Source organism: Agelaius tricolor, unplaced genomic scaffold (assembly GCF_023055355.1).
Source record: "Agelaius tricolor isolate 1412-34295 unplaced genomic scaffold, bAgeTri1.0.p SCAF_34, whole genome shotgun sequence".
NCBI classification, from domain to species: domain Eukaryota; kingdom Metazoa; phylum Chordata; class Aves; order Passeriformes; family Icteridae; genus Agelaius; species Agelaius tricolor.
The window spans coordinates 516,890-532,660 of NW_027269294.1; the positions used below are offsets into that span (position 1 = coordinate 516,890).

The 15,771-nt window shown below is 40.8% G+C and overlaps 1 long non-coding RNA gene across 1 annotated transcript in view; it reads left to right on the plus strand.

The window, feature by feature from the left end:
• The window catches only part of LOC139602522 (uncharacterized), a 140,409-nt gene that overhangs the window by 15,073 nt on the left and 109,565 nt on the right, over nt 1-15,771 (plus strand). The gene's annotated exons all lie outside the window — the stretch shown is intronic.

Genomic DNA, 15,771 nt, shown 5'->3' on the forward strand with positions numbered 1-15,771 from the left:
GGATCTTATTCCTTACTCTCAAATATTTGTACTGATTTGGCATTTTGAGCTGGAAGCTAAATAGAGCTGCCTGGGAATCAGATGGGGTCACACTGCACAGATGACAAAAAACTGCCATGACCAAGAAGCAGTAATTCTCTTACAGGAACCCATGTTTCACACAACTGCTTTACACAATTAACTGAGGACTAATTGATCCCACAGGAAATCTGTCATTCATCAGGAACTTTAGCTTCCCAATTCCAGCTTCACTTCCTGTAGCTTGTTTTTTCCTTCTGTTTTCTAGGAAGCTGCCTGCTTGTGGTTGTTTCTAAGGAACCTGAACAACGTGACCTTCATGGGATCCAGTGGCTTCTAAAGCTCATTCCCTACTCCTTGCGCAGGTCAGAACAACTCTTGTGTGGTTTTTATGTCCCTTAGGTGACAAACTTGCACACAGGCAAGCACCTTTCCCCATCCCTAGAGATCATCTGTCACTGTTACCTCGAGTGTTCATCACAAGATGCAGAACTAGACCAGCGGCAATGCCATCCAAACTCACACAGATCCAGCTGTCCTTCTGTCAGTTACCTTGACACACTCTGGATGCAACCCCAGCAATTTCCAGGGAAGGTGGAAAAGCTGCAGAGTAGTTAATGTTGACAGTAGTTGCTAAAAGGTCATTCAGAGACATTCATTAGTTGTTTGCTGTAGCAGACAGTCATTATTATTGGCAGCAGAAATTGGCAGGAAGCACTGTTATTGTCAGAAAGCATTAAAAGAGTGTCATTTGTCAATAGGTGCTCTTCCACAGAGCAGCAGGCTAAGAAAACTCCGTCTCTCAATTTAACTGGAAAAAATAGCATAAATACCCAGACATGTTTTTATCTGCATCTCTGATGTGGGCATGGAAGATTCTTTAGGAACTCTGCATCAGCCCACTACCCTGTCTGGGAGCAGAAAAGCAGAAAACATGCAGAAGCATTTTACCCTGAATTTCAGTTTCTGGGGTTCTGCTCTGAGTTTTTCCAGAATGAAGAATCTCTGTGACTATCCACCTGTCAGGCTCATTTAGCACTAACTCTCTTTCTAAGCACAGAGACTTGGATGTTGCTATGTAAATGAACTCCGATCTGTTTGCCCTTTATTGGCAAGGGGAAAAAAACATAGTAAGATTCAAGATCCCTTTTTTTTCCATGTATTTCAGCAAATGTAACCATAATACATTAAAGACTTGCAAGGTGGAAGTAAATTATAAATCCAAGTTGCATCCCTCTATAATTTTGCATTATGGCAGTACAATAATGGAATTAATAAAACTTGCATTTTTATGCTGTCAAGTTAGATTAAAAAGCATTATTTAGCCCTCCCCAAGCCTACACTCTAATAAATGTCAAGTCCCCAACTCTTAGGTATTTAAATATTTGCACAAGGAGTCTTTAATAATGAGAACACACACTGCAGATACGTGTGCTGTTGTACTACTAAACTGAAATAAATAACCTGGGACAATTATTCCCAGTCCTAACAAAGCTGATTTGCTAATCAAATGTCAATAAAATGACTTGTTTTTAATATGGACACAATTGCACTAATAACTTAGAATTATTAAGTAAAGGCTTTCAGAAGGAACACAGAAGCACTGTTGGTTTTTTCATGGCACCCTTCATTCTCCTGCTGGCTTCCCTCACCTCAAGCATTCAGAATCCCTTTCATTCAATAAAGCAGTCAAAGGCTGGCACTTGACTTTCATTTCCATCTTTGTCCCTGTCACAGGAGAGGGGACAAGCAAGAAGATGGGAGAGATAACAGAAGAAAGGGAATAGTTTATAGCACAGCACCTTTTGTTTGTAGTTTATCTCACTGCTCACCAGCCAGGTCTCCATTTTCTATTGGATTGTCCCAACACTTTTCTCTAAGAAAGGAAACGAGCCACTTGCTGTAGCACACTTGGCCTAGCTCAGCCCTTCATTTGACTGTCTGCTGGATGCATTCAGCTTTCCAGGAGAAGTTCAACAGCTGAAAGCCAGGGCAATACCATGGGACGGGAAATACAAAGCAACTCCATGGGAACTGGCAATAGCAGAAGTGTTGATGAAAATCTCATGCCCTTGGGGCTGCTGACAGCTTTGAGTACTCATTTTGACCTTGACCATAACTCTTGTCCTCATTCAAGAGCTTTCCTTTTTATTCTGTTCATTAACAATGAAATTGAATTTCTAAACGGAGTTACACAGTGAAAGAGGGGGACATGTTCTCACTTCAAAGATTGACATATTCTTAAGGGACTTTTCATGTACCCTGTTGGTGAGTCATCAAGGAAAAGATGGTTACTGAGTTACAAAAGCAATAAAACAGGCAATTTACTAAAATGCTACCTGAAAATATCCATGGAACAATGAGTCGGATTAGCTAACAGCAACAGATGGGTTTATGATTACAAGTCTTACGACTCTTGGATAACATAAAGCCTTTTTTTTCCTCCAAAGGAAGTTGCAGCACTTAATGCATTTGCTGAGCTTAGTGTTGTCAGCCCTATAAATCACTCCAATTGCACTCCCAGAAATAAGATCGGCACTGTATGGTTAGAAATTTACAGTGTGCTAATAAATTACTTGAGAGATAATTTCTGGCTTTCAATATCTAGTCCAAAGAACTAGATATTCCTACAGTCAAAGGCATTTATTGCTGATAAAAATCTAACTATTAGCACCAGTTAGTTACATTTACTAATGACCATAACTGACCTGGAGCAAGTTGTTCCTTACATGTAAAATCAGTAAAAGATCATTTCTGATGATGGGTTTTGATTACACTTGCAAGATGGAATAACACAAGACAGGTAGACTGTACACTTGGTGACAGCTTTTTATAACATTTCCCTGGCTGGAAATAGAGAAATACTTCTGGTCTTACTTCAGCTTTGGGGCAAACCAAATTATTCAGTTCCTTCAAAGTAGCCAAAAATCACATTTTCTCAGTGTTTGTTTCAAGCTCTGCTGTGTTGATTCTATCACAAACCAGTATTAATGGAACGCCACAATCACACTTGCACAGAAATCAAACGCTGAGGCACTACGTCCTGGCACTGTCATACAGTATCCAAGGGCAAGTGAGTCCTTGACTGCAGGAATCATCTTTGTTATTACTCTACTATTGCTATTTTAAAGACTGATATTTATTTAAGGACTAATAATTATTATTCTAATGCCACATCAAAAAACTTACTGACAACACAGTGTTTGACACAAGAGTGAACTTAAAACAAATTAGAATTAGTGCAGCATCATCTCTAGAAGTACTCCTTCGACTTGATCTTCTATTAAGGCAAAAATGGGCAGAACTCAGCTGAAGAGGTGGCAGATCAGAATTACCCAAGCACTACATAAAAGCAAAGTAAAATAATAACCCAGCAGCCAATTCAGTAGAAATGACAGGATAACCTTTTCCAGCTGTGTGGTTTTAAGTTTCATAAAGGCAGAAGTCCCCAGACTATTTCCAGTGGAGGTGCAGGTGTGGACACCACAGCTGTTCCACAGACAGCTCAGTGGTCACACAGTGACACTCTGCTCACCAGGCTCCTTCAGGCTGAGAAGGTCAAAGGACATAGAACAAAAAAAACATTAAAATGTGTGTTAATGATGTCACATTTGTCCATGAGCAACCATCATTATTCCAGAGAGGCCTCTGTGCCAAAGGATGCCCTCAGAGACACTACGTCTTGCTAGAACAATCTCTGTTAGAACCAGGGCTCACCCTGCAGAGCTCTGCAGCATCCCCATGTGCAGCTGCTCCATTTGCCCACGGGAAGCTCTCCCTGCAGCCACATGGAAGCAGCTGCTCACTCAGCCTGCTTCCCTCCCACCTGGCCAGCATCAACTGCTCAGTTCCTGACACAGAGATCAGCCCTGCTTCATTCCTTCAGCACCAGCCTGACCAGTGCAAACAGCAACTAATTTCCTCTTTAAACTGACACTGCAAGGCTCATGCTGTGCACTATGAATACCTTTTTAGTTTTTTTGAATCTTGAAGGAGCACACACAGTAAGACATATAAATGAAGGCTACAGAATTTTGGAGTGCCTGGCATTGGAATGATGAGCTACAAACATCTGAAGGAGTTTAACAAGATACTTTTCTTAATCTGAATTATGTTTAATGAAGTACAAAAAAACTTCAGATTGTTCTCAAATTTATCACGGTTTTACCTAACAATGCTCCGGTCTGTCTGACACACAAATCTGCAAATTAATTAGTCCTCTGAAAGAGCCATGTGGACACAAGATTTCTAGCTAAATAAAGACCCCATCCAAGCTGTTTTTCCTGCTTCTGTGGTTCAAGAAACCACCTGTTTAACTGGAAACAACAGATAATTAGCCCATAACTGCAGCTGCTTGCATGTTGTCTGGTCTACTGACATATCCTTGAAACTATTATGCCCAATTAGTAGTTTGGATGGTTTCTCCCTCCTAGCAGTTAAAAGGGAACAATCTCTTGAAAAAGGTGGTCTCTCTTAGGCTTTCCACTGAATATGTCACTCAGCCACCCTTAGGCCACTGCTCTAAGGTAAAAAGCTGTGCCTTGATAAACCAGTTGCTGTTTTTCCCTGTAACTAGTAGCGTGCACTGGGCACATGCACTCCATTGTACAGCCACTGCCTGCTGAGTGCACTCCATGGTTAACAACCTCAAAGCACCTCTAATTTAAATCACTCCAATATTATATGCACATTCTTCCTGAAGAAATGCAGAATACTTGGGAAATATTGCTTTTAAGAATCATGGTTTAACCTCTAAAACACCTACACACCAAAAAAAGTCTATTACAGCTTGTACAGTTTTACATTTTACTTTATGGCTACAGTAAAACAAAATGAATTATTTTGGTGCCAGATGAAATATTTTAACAGCAACATTTAAAGTAAGTATTATTTTGAATAGCACTAGAACATGAAAATGCTTAATGCCATAGAGGAGTTGGCTTTGGCACAGGGCAGATAAGCAAAGACTGCACAACACTACATTAAGCACTGAGATGTACGTGTTCCTCAGACCAGTTGTGCTTATCAGCTATACATAATTCCAATGTCTACATTCCTCCTGAAGCCATGGCTCCCTGCAGGTCTCTCCCAAGCCGTGAGGGCACACACTAAACTCAGAACCCAGGCAACGCTGCCGCCCAGGACTCGCAGTGCAGCCCGCAGGGAGGGCCGGCCAAGGAGCTGTTCCTCCCCAAGTGCTGAAGGCAAGCCCGGGGCCGGCAGAGGGCGAGATGTCTTACAGTCCATCCTGTGGGGCACTTCTTCAATGGCAATGAAGAAATCGATCGGTAGCAGACTCTCCTGCGTGTCTGGGAAGGAATTTAGCAGTTGAACTCCTTACCTGACTTTAGCACACTGCTCCCTAAATGTATTCTCCCTGCTCTCCTCCTCCAAGTGATGTTACTGCTCATCTCTGAGGCTGAATTCCCACTGCCAGGCCAATGGCACTTTTATTGCCTAGCAGCAGCAATTCTTTGGGATCTTCTGCTGTGTGACTCCTTTGCAAAAGGAGGTGTCAAGTCACCATTTGAATTCCCTGCCAAAATGGCCTTTGGAGAAAGATGATGTGCACCACCAAAGCCTCTGCAGTGACCAGCAGCTGTAGCAGCTGTGACTCTGTCCCTCTCCAGAACCAGCTTTGCCTTGCTGGTATCTGCCTTGCCTTGAGGACACGTTTCCATGCTGCTGTGGGCACAGCAGCTTCTGGCAAACACCACGACTGGGGTCTCACTCTGCTTGTTCCCTTTCTCCCCTGGTGCTCAGGCTGACTGCTTGCCCTGGTGCTGCTACTGTGACTGGCCTCAGGCTACACAGGTCTCGGCAGTGCACCTACCACCCACAGCTTGCCTAAAAAATCAGCATCCCCAAAACACTTCACAGGTCTAGGGGAAGGTTTTAGTAAAGTAAAAAACCATATTTCTGAGAACAAAGAAATATCCATGAATTTGTCAATGATTACAGTTAAGACAGATGGAATTTTTATTTCTAATTGTATACTACTTGACTGATATTTTACTTATTTCAGAGGGATACAGTTTCCTCAGATATTCTGCAGTCAATGCAGCATACAAATTTGGCTACCATGGCCTGTATAAAGGACATTTTTGCAGTCATGTTGTTCGTCTCCAGCCCAGCATTTGCAAACAAAGATCACTTAGGCAACTTTTCTTACATGGGATGTTTATGGATTTGTGTTGTCTGCTAAGGCACTGCATTCAAAGTGAATTCTTTTATTGCAGCACATTTTTGAAAAAGCTCTTGCTGCATCAGAACCACAAAAGTTTCACAGAAGGTAAAAACCAGTATAAGTCTTGAGTGCCTGTAAATAAGACGGAGTGACAGATGAGTTGCTCTCTGGCATTTCTGGCTGAAAGCAGCTCTAGAAACACATGCCATGGTAATGACACAGGAGGTAAGAAAAGGCATCGGCCCATTAGAGCAAGTACAAAAACAGCAGAAAGATAAACCAGGTTGATGTTGATATTATGTAACATCCTCCACCAATTTTAACAGATACTGTGTTTTCTGCCTTAAAAACACAACCATCAAAATAATAAAAAGCAAAAAACAATTATGCCCCACTCCTGCAGCACAGAACTTCAGTTTAGAAAATTCTAGTCCAAATTCCAACTCAAGAACCCTTTTTTGGTACTGGCTGCAGCAAATCTCCACGCCTCATTTTGACAATTATGCCATTAAGTGTTTAGATTAAGCACTTTTGTAGGGCATCTGCACAATTAAATACCAGTGGCTTGATGGTGGGAAACCTCTTGCTCCACTGAAGGCAGAAGCCCATCTCATTGACATGCTAGCCAGCCATCCTCTCATTCCCTACATCATCCATGAAAAGAAAAACTATTTTCATCCTATCCCAAACTGCACATGACAGCACAAATAAAGTGCTTTCAGCTTTACAGTATCCATTACAATTAATTATCCAGAGGTCCTTGGCATAAACTGTGAAAAGTCCTTGCTTTTTGAATAAATGGACTCCATCAAAATTCTACAGGCACCTGAGCTGACTGCAAATAAACACAAATGAGGAGTGCTGCCATTTTGTAACAAACAAAGGCCTTTTCTCTAGGAAGTTGTGTGACACAGGATTTTACTGCCCTGGATTTCCAGGATAACAGAGAGCATCATGTGTTAGCAGATAAAGCTAAGCATGCATGGTTTATCATATTTCAAGAGATAAGGCTAACAACAGGAGAAAACACTAATTTTTATGTAATCTTTTTCCCTTCATCAAGTCAGCAGAGCTATTCCACTACCAGTTTATTCAGTGTCAATTAGACTGCTCATGATGCTATCATAAATCACCTAACAAATGAGAAATCTCCCAGGACCTCAGATAATACAAGAGAAAGAACATCCAAGTAGACTACAGGCTAGAAATTTGCAAGTGGAAGGGACAAACTCCATTAGTGCGTTGAACTTACCTAAGCACTGGAGTTCTGTTTAGTTCTAAGGCTACTGAGTTGACAAAAGCTCAAAACTTAGTAATGAATCCCTTTTCCCTTCAGAACTGGAACAACAGAAAAGAAAATCAGCATTTTACCATTTCAGTTCCATGTTAAATCCCATCTTTTTGACACCTCATTTGTTAAGGTTAATATTTGCCTTTCATTGTCCCTAAAGAAATTCTGCCCATTATACTCACCAAAGTTACCTGGCATTTTATAGTAGAGTCAGCATTTGCTCTGTTGTGAGCTCTGCATAGTAGGTATTTTACACTCTCTCCTTCCTCTGGGTGAAATTATTTCTGTAAAAATGGCTATTCTAGGTGTCTATTTTGGGATGAACCTATATCATAGCTGCTGCAAAAAGGTTGTCATTAAAATTGAAATGCAGGAGCACTACACTCCTCAGATTGCTTCACCCTTGTTCCACAGCACTTACATTTGTATTGATTTTATAATGAATGCACACGAGGAAAGCGCTGACTTTCCTTGCTCTGCCATGTCCACTGCTGCTTTCCTTGTCCAAGTCAGGTGCAGCGTCTCACTGAACTATTAAAATAGACAGACTAACAATAGGGGAATGATTTTCTCTTACAGCAAAACCATTACAGAGCTTCCCTCCCGAGGCACTAGGTGTTAACTAGCTGAGTGCATTAAAACAAAAAAAAAAAGACTGACACCTGTGATTTAGTGCTTTCTAGAACGCACAGCTTGGAAAAAAGGCAGTTTGGAATGCCAGTAAAACACTGACTGAAGCACCACTGGCAAGCATCTCCCATCCCATCACCCTCAGCACACAGAGATCCCATGGGTTGCATTGTGTAAAGGTCTCCCAGTGAGGATGGCAACGAGTTAGGCTGAAGTAAGGTACTAAAACACTGCCAAAGATTGGAGAAGTTATCCTAGGACATCAGGCCCATTTTCTTACCTGTGAGACCTCTTGAAGACGTCATTTAGAGATAGTACCTAAACCATTAGCTGGCACTAGCAAGATGGAGATGGCAGTTCGGTATCAGTGTAAGCACAGCTCAGAATGCCAAAGGAGAGCAATGCTGAACTCACACTTCAACACTGACCTTAAACAAATAAACCCTGTCAATAAGATACTTCCCCAAAGGCAAAAGCACAAGGCAAATTATGATAATGGTCTTGTTTCTTGACAATTAGTTCACCTAATGTGTTTAATGCTACTAGAAACATCATTTGCTATAAGTCATTTAACACCAGGTGACAGACACAAAGTCAAAGCTTCTTCCCAGGCACTCTGCTTCAGAGGCAGTTCGCTGTTTGCTTAGCAGCCACTTCAGCACACACTGCAGGCTGACAAGGGACAGCACCTTCACGATGAAATGTGTGCAGGTAACAACACCTGAAATATTACACTTCAGCTCTTGAAATGTTTATTTGAACAGTGCATTAAATGACAAGACACTTGGGCAGCTGTGCACTCTATGCAAGAAAAAAAGAAAATCAGTATTACCTGAAAACACACTATTATGCTAGAAGGAGGTAAGAATAAAACAAAAAAATCACCACATTTTGTGCTCGACATATGATCAGTTATGAATTTTCCAGGAAGAGTAGGTCTGTTCTGAGAGACTGCAGAGGTAAAAGATTTCCTGATTTAACAATATTTACTTAATCCAGGTCCCAAAACTGTTTAGAGACACTACTGTACAAAATCACAACCAACAAAGCCAGGCCACAACATCATGTATGCCAAAGGCACACGTCTAGGGCTTTTTATAACTAGAACTCTGCTTCATATTAAACCAAGTGGGAAGTCTGAACCTACCCATGGACACAGCAGGTTCTTTGTCAGGAAGTGACTGTAGCTTTTTTTCTGCCACCAACTCAGCAATAGTCTAAAACTTTGTGGGGAAGAAGAAATAGAAATAGAAGAAGTGTAGCTGCACAAAGTCTGCATTGATAAATGAAAAAGTTTCATACTCCTGTTGCCCATTCAAGTACCTCACAGTTATCAGCTACAGATTACATCTCTTTACAAATATACCTGTGGCTGAGCTTGGAATTAAGCACCTTGGATATAGATAGAGTGGGGTCAAAACATACTTGGTGCCCTATTATTTTATCTGTCTATCTCTCCACCTGGGTATTTAATACCTCCAGCACGACTTGAGATGGCAAAGACAAGGCTAATTGGACTCCACAAAAGGCAGAGAAGAGAAAACATTACAGTCTTCTGAAAATAACTCTCAAAGGCTTTTCATTTCCAAGAGGCTTTCCTCCTTTTCAGGAGAATCACTCCCCTGCCAGCTTTCTCACAAGAACAGGCCAGTTTAGATGTGACAAAAGCACAGCAAGCAGTAACAGAGGCTGCTCCCCCATCCCAGTGATCCCAGTGTTCCACACCGGGGGCTGGTCCCTGGCCAGAGCCCCAGGCTGGGACCCAGGAAGCCTCATTAGAGAGGGCACTGAAATGCTGTGTAATGGCCTTGGAACAGGATCCACAGCCGAGAGCGAGCTGCAACTACAAGACACCCTGAATGGGCTGCAAAACCTATGACAACAACTGCTGCTGTGGTTTTCATTTTGGTTAGGTACCACCTCTCTATTGCAATCAGGAACAAGCAGGCCCAATGGTACCTAATGCTGGGATTCCCTGCTCAAAACTTAATGGCTCTCCAGTAAACATGACATTATTTCCTCGGCACTACTGTGACAGCAAAGGAGCTTACATCTAAGCTTAGACTTCCTGAGAACTTGTCTAAAGTGCTGCTGGAAGTACTTCTTCAACTGCAGTTACACAGAGAAGGAAAGAGAACAGACCATTACAAGCTTCCCCAGGTTCCAAACTAAGCAGATTTCACAACTAAACTACTGTTCAAGCCTTCTTTTACCTGAAAAGAGCTTCCAAGAGAGCTTATTTCATAGATAAAAATGGTTGCAGTAAAAGTGATTAAAATGTATTACATTATTTTCAATCCAAAGTTATCTCTGCTTCAGGCAAGGTATTTATACCTTTCATCAGGATTAACTGTTTTTCCCAAGTATTTTTTAAACATATGTCACTCCATTTTAATTCAATCCATTACACCTCTAAGTCTATTTTGGAAAGATTTCTGGGGATTTATTTCACAATAGATGAGCTTAATGTGTATTTCAGTGGGAGACAGGATGGGTGCTTGGAGAGATATGGAGAGATGATCCATGTATTAGTCTCCTAACAGAAAAATTTAGTATTAAAAGACAGAGAAAGAGACAGGAAATGCACACACTGGCTGGTATTTAAAGCTTGTTTCAATCCATCTTCTCTTTCACAGCTGAAAAAATATGCTGAAGCCACTGATAACATGTCCTTTGGGAGCACACATTATTAGTGGCTATTAACACACACACTGACTGGTGTGTTTGTCAGCTGATAAACACAGTGGTGCAGTGACATCCAGAAAGCAATTTCTGCATTGCTTTCCTGAATTTGAACAAAAGGCTCCAATCTGTTGCACACAGACCAGCAGGCACTTCTCTATTTACGCTCTGTTAGCTGCTGAGGGAAGCTCCTGTATCAAAACCACAAGTCTTGAACTTGAGGCAAATTCTGCATTTTGATTACATACTGATGAAGCCTGTTAGAGAAATTCCACATTTTCCAGGTCATTCCTAAAAAGGGTGGAATCCTGCTCTTATAACCAACATAACATTCTTCTTTTCCTCATAGCAAAAGGTACAGCTGCATTACATTTCCTTGTGCCACAACATCTGCATGTCGATTCCATTTTGAAATGTTTCAGTATTTGTTCAGCAACTTCCTACACACTGAATGATTTTTCCCCCTAAAGCAAAAAAAAAAAAAAAAGCCCCAAACTAATCTTCTCTCAAGCACAAACGGAATGTCTGATACTGAAAAAACAGCCAGCCTAGTACTTCTCAGCTACATTTCTAAACAACCAACAGACGCAACGCCTTTCCCTCCAAGTCCTCTGAAGTAAATTGATTTGGTTTGGTGAGCACTGCCCAGCTGCCTCGGTGTCATCTGGAATAAGTAGATGCATCCTCGGCTTTGTAAGATCCATGCTCACAAATTGCTGTGCATCATACCTGCCTCAACGTTTCCCTGAGCAGCTTAATGAGATCCTTGTTGACTTCAATCTCACCAGGTGGAAACCTGAGCCTGCTGTTGGAAGCTCCTGGCACTCGTTCAATGTTTACTTGGCACACAGTACACTTAATATTTCAGTTGAGGAATGACTGCTGCTGTGTTTTGCACAACATTCTCAGACAGCTTAAAAGGACAGGGGCTAAACACAGCCCTTGTGCTTATTCTGTTGTTTTGGGGGACAGTTTCCCACCTCCCTGCCATACATTTCTGCTTTATGCAGCAGCATTTGTTTCTATTTGCATGACACATCAAACACCCTAAAAGCTCTTTGCCATGTGTTATCAATGTTTCCCAGATTGTGTCCTCCTCCCCCACTGACAAGTTGGACAAAGCAATTCTTGTTGGACAGCAAATGACCAAAACTAACAAAATTTCTTCAAATTTTTGCAGATTGATTATATTCTGCTTTTCCCTTAAGGGACAACTCACACACAAAGAAAATGAAAAAATATTTATCCCCTCAAGAAAAACTCAAGCTACTCAGCAAGTTACAAAAAACAAAACACTGTCTGTTGATGGTTTTTGAATCCTTGCACTCAGAAAACAAACCCTCTTGCCTTGCATCTGGGGTGAAGGGTTTACATAAGAACCAAATACAGGCACGAGGCTTAAGTTAAAAAAAGAAGACGCTTACTGACAATGGCCATCTAAAGAACACTACCTCTACCAATAACAAGGCTGGGAAAGACTTTTTTTGAAGGAATGAGAGCTACATTTAGGTCATTGCTGCAGGGACAGTACCTCAGTAACTCACAGCAGATGCCATTCTGTTACTCACCCCATTATCCAGCTTTCGGACAGACTCACAGACAGATTCACCACACCACACCACAGACTGCACTCCCCATGGAAGAAGTAGCACCTCCAGTGTAGTAGCACACCACACAGAAAGAAGTGATGAAGGTAACATGAACTATCATCAAACTCCTGGTATTTGCTAGTAAGCTGCTTTCATTTCACATAACAGGGATAGTCTATTTTTCAATACTAAATACAGGTGAAAAGCAATAACTTCTCTCCAAAACCCTGCTAGAAACTGTTCTATTAGACATTGAATACTCCATCAAAACTCATTTAATAGGTGACACCAATTGTATTTTTTGACTATGTTTTCTGATCTTTATCTTAATATCTGTCTATTTCCACACAAGACTCCTTCCAATAGATTTAACTTCTTGATTTTCCTCCATCTTTTGAAGTTGTATATGTTACCTTTAAAACCATTCTTTGCTTACAAATTCCAGGATAGAAAATGCAAACATTGCTGACTTTGGATTAGTCTCAGCTTGATCAAATACTTGATGAAGTTTAACAGTGTTTCCTACAGCATTTTGGAATTGTACACCCTTGCTTTCAAAATCACCTTCTCTAGTTCAAACATGCTACAAAGCAACTTCTTAAAGCAATAAAACAGATCCTTTTTACCTGTCCAAACACAAGAAGAAATTTTCTAATTTTAGTAATGCAAAACCCTAAGTATTTTTTTAAAAAAATCACATCAAATTCTCCAGTCCCAAGCTTGAGTTTCTTACTCCAGTAATAAAGTCAGCTGTATCTCTAAGCAATGTTACCAATGTATTCTCGAGGTTAAAGCTGAAAACAGTCACAAAATGCAAGCACCAAGAGCTGTACTTGGTCAGTAACCTTTTCACTGATAGCAGAAATAAGAAAAGTGACACCATGATACTTGTTGCATTAATAAGACTGGCAATAAAATACAGTTGGGATTAGCATTTGAGAAGCTAAGGCTTGTGGACCAAAATGCCTGCTGAAAGCTGTGCCTGACCAATTGCTTCTTAACAGAAGTTCTTAAAATAATAAGAACCAAATCTGACATTTAAAGAAAAGAACAAGAACATTTGTCTACTTCATTATGTGGAGCCTGAAAGCATTTCAGTTCTCTAGTTGCCTTGCATTATGGTATTAAATAAGCAGCATTAGAACAGGAAAATAGTAGGTATTATACTTCAGCAATTCCACATTCTAAAAAACACCCTTCACACTATGTCAGAAGCCAACTAACACCTGCCCTTAGTTTACAATTGTGCTGCCTTGACTTGCTGATAAATACATATACCTGGGGGCTGTTTGCTTGCTTTTGTTTGTTTTAATTTGTCCTTTGACTTTATGCCTCAGGATAATCACAGAGTGACAGCACCTGTTGCTACAGTAGATTTCCCAACACCTCCTGAGCCTGCCTCACTGATGACACCAGTCATGTCAGAGAGAAACCAGAGATGTCATCATCAGGATGGCTGAGACCTTAGTTACTTCTCTTCTTACCTCGGGAGGAAAATCCTGCTGGAATTGCTCCTGCAATATTCCTCACCCTGAACAGTGATGGAGCAATTTGACTCTACTGTGCTTTTACACAAAAAATCACTAATACCAAAAAGCTACATGCAGTAAGAGACAGGGTGCTCTCTTTTCTAAACATTTTAGGAAGCAAATCCTTTGTGAGAGACTCAGAGCACGTATAAAGTGGGACTATCTGAACATGCTGATATGTAAGGGAGATGGAAGGCAGTGTGGTAAACATCAAATGCAGGATTTTAATACAAAAAATATTCAACAGTTCTGCATAAAACACAAAAACTGGCATCACTTTTTCTCTTCAGTTTGGTCACCGCTGTTGCAAATACACTTATACTGGAAATCAAAGCAGCAGAACCCAAGTACAATTTGTTTCCTATAAAAAGTACATACCTTCCTCAAATAAGAAACATTTTCCAAATTAGAATATTATGAAGAGGAAACTGGAACAAAACCAGACTGTTATCCTACTTGGTAAGGTGGCACAAGGGGTGGGGGGAAAATGACAAAATTGCAGGCGTTAATATTTTTTTTCTCAAAGCAAAACCACCTAGATTTTACCAACAAGATGCTCTAAACATATTTCTTAACTGAAATCTTCATCTGGGTTAAGAAAACCTCCTATAGGCTGAAATGTACAAAGTTGCAAAGCAAGGCCTTTGCAGAGTCGTTTCCCTGCAGGACAAACTGGCTGCTTTGATTCCACCATCTGGCCGAATCATATTGCACCTCCTGAAGCTGTTGCACAGCTAGTAAAATAGATGGTATAAATACTAAAAAAGGACTATTTTCTGTGCCATTAGCATGATGATCATTTCCTCAATGCCAGTTTCCATAAGCACATGGAATAACTCTGATGTTTAACAGCTCCTTGTTACATAAAGCTGAACCCTGGTTCGGAATGCCTTGGCAAGAGGGCCACTCTTGCTCATTAATTCCTTACTGCACCTAAACACTGAAGGTTCTTGGACCTCAAGGAACACAACAAATCCCAATTAATTTATTTTCAAAGGTTGCTGTATTTTGGGAAAGAACCACCAATATGATAGCAAGAAATTAAATCACCTATTGGTCAAAAAATGAGCTTCCCTCCAAAACTACACTTTCTCATTAAATCAATAGAAACAACAAGCCCCAAACTTGCACTGTTGAGCATCAATGACACACATGCACTATTTTTCATTAAGCAAAACCAGGTTTACTACAGAAATAGATCTCCAGGATTTGATGGAGAAGTAAACTTTTCTTAAGTAATTGCAAAAGATCTGAGGAACTCGGGCTTATCTGTTAATTATTCATGTTTCTGTTTTCATTTCCAGCTACTCTGGAGCTGCTGATGCTGGCACTCTCTACCAGGTTTAAGCATCCCTTCAGCTCTACTCTGCCAAATTAAACTGTCACTTTCTATTAAAAAATCTATAGCAGGAGGTTTTTAATCTTCTGATTTATACTTTGTAATAGCAAGTCAAAGTTTTAATTAGGACTATCAGCTTATGAAATAAAGCCTAAGCAGTGCAGTGACAACCCCAGTGAGGAAAAACCTCCTGCTTGCATTCAAGTGCACAGCAGAGCTGTTTTAGTTTCTGTCTTTTGGAAGGTTTTATTTTACACAGCTCCAGTCAGTCTCACACTCTTATTTAAAACAGCAGTGCCTTAGATTCAATCAGGACACATCTGAAAGAAGATGCCACTTGCCATCAAGTGTCTGAACTGTCCCTGACTTGACTGACCTGCCACACCCCCGGCCTCTCTACCTTTCAGGTGTATTAAGCAGGCAAGGCACAATTCAGCTTAATTAACATTTCCTTTGGTGAGCTACTCCTCCTGAAACTTTCTTAAGGAGCTACAGACTCCACCATT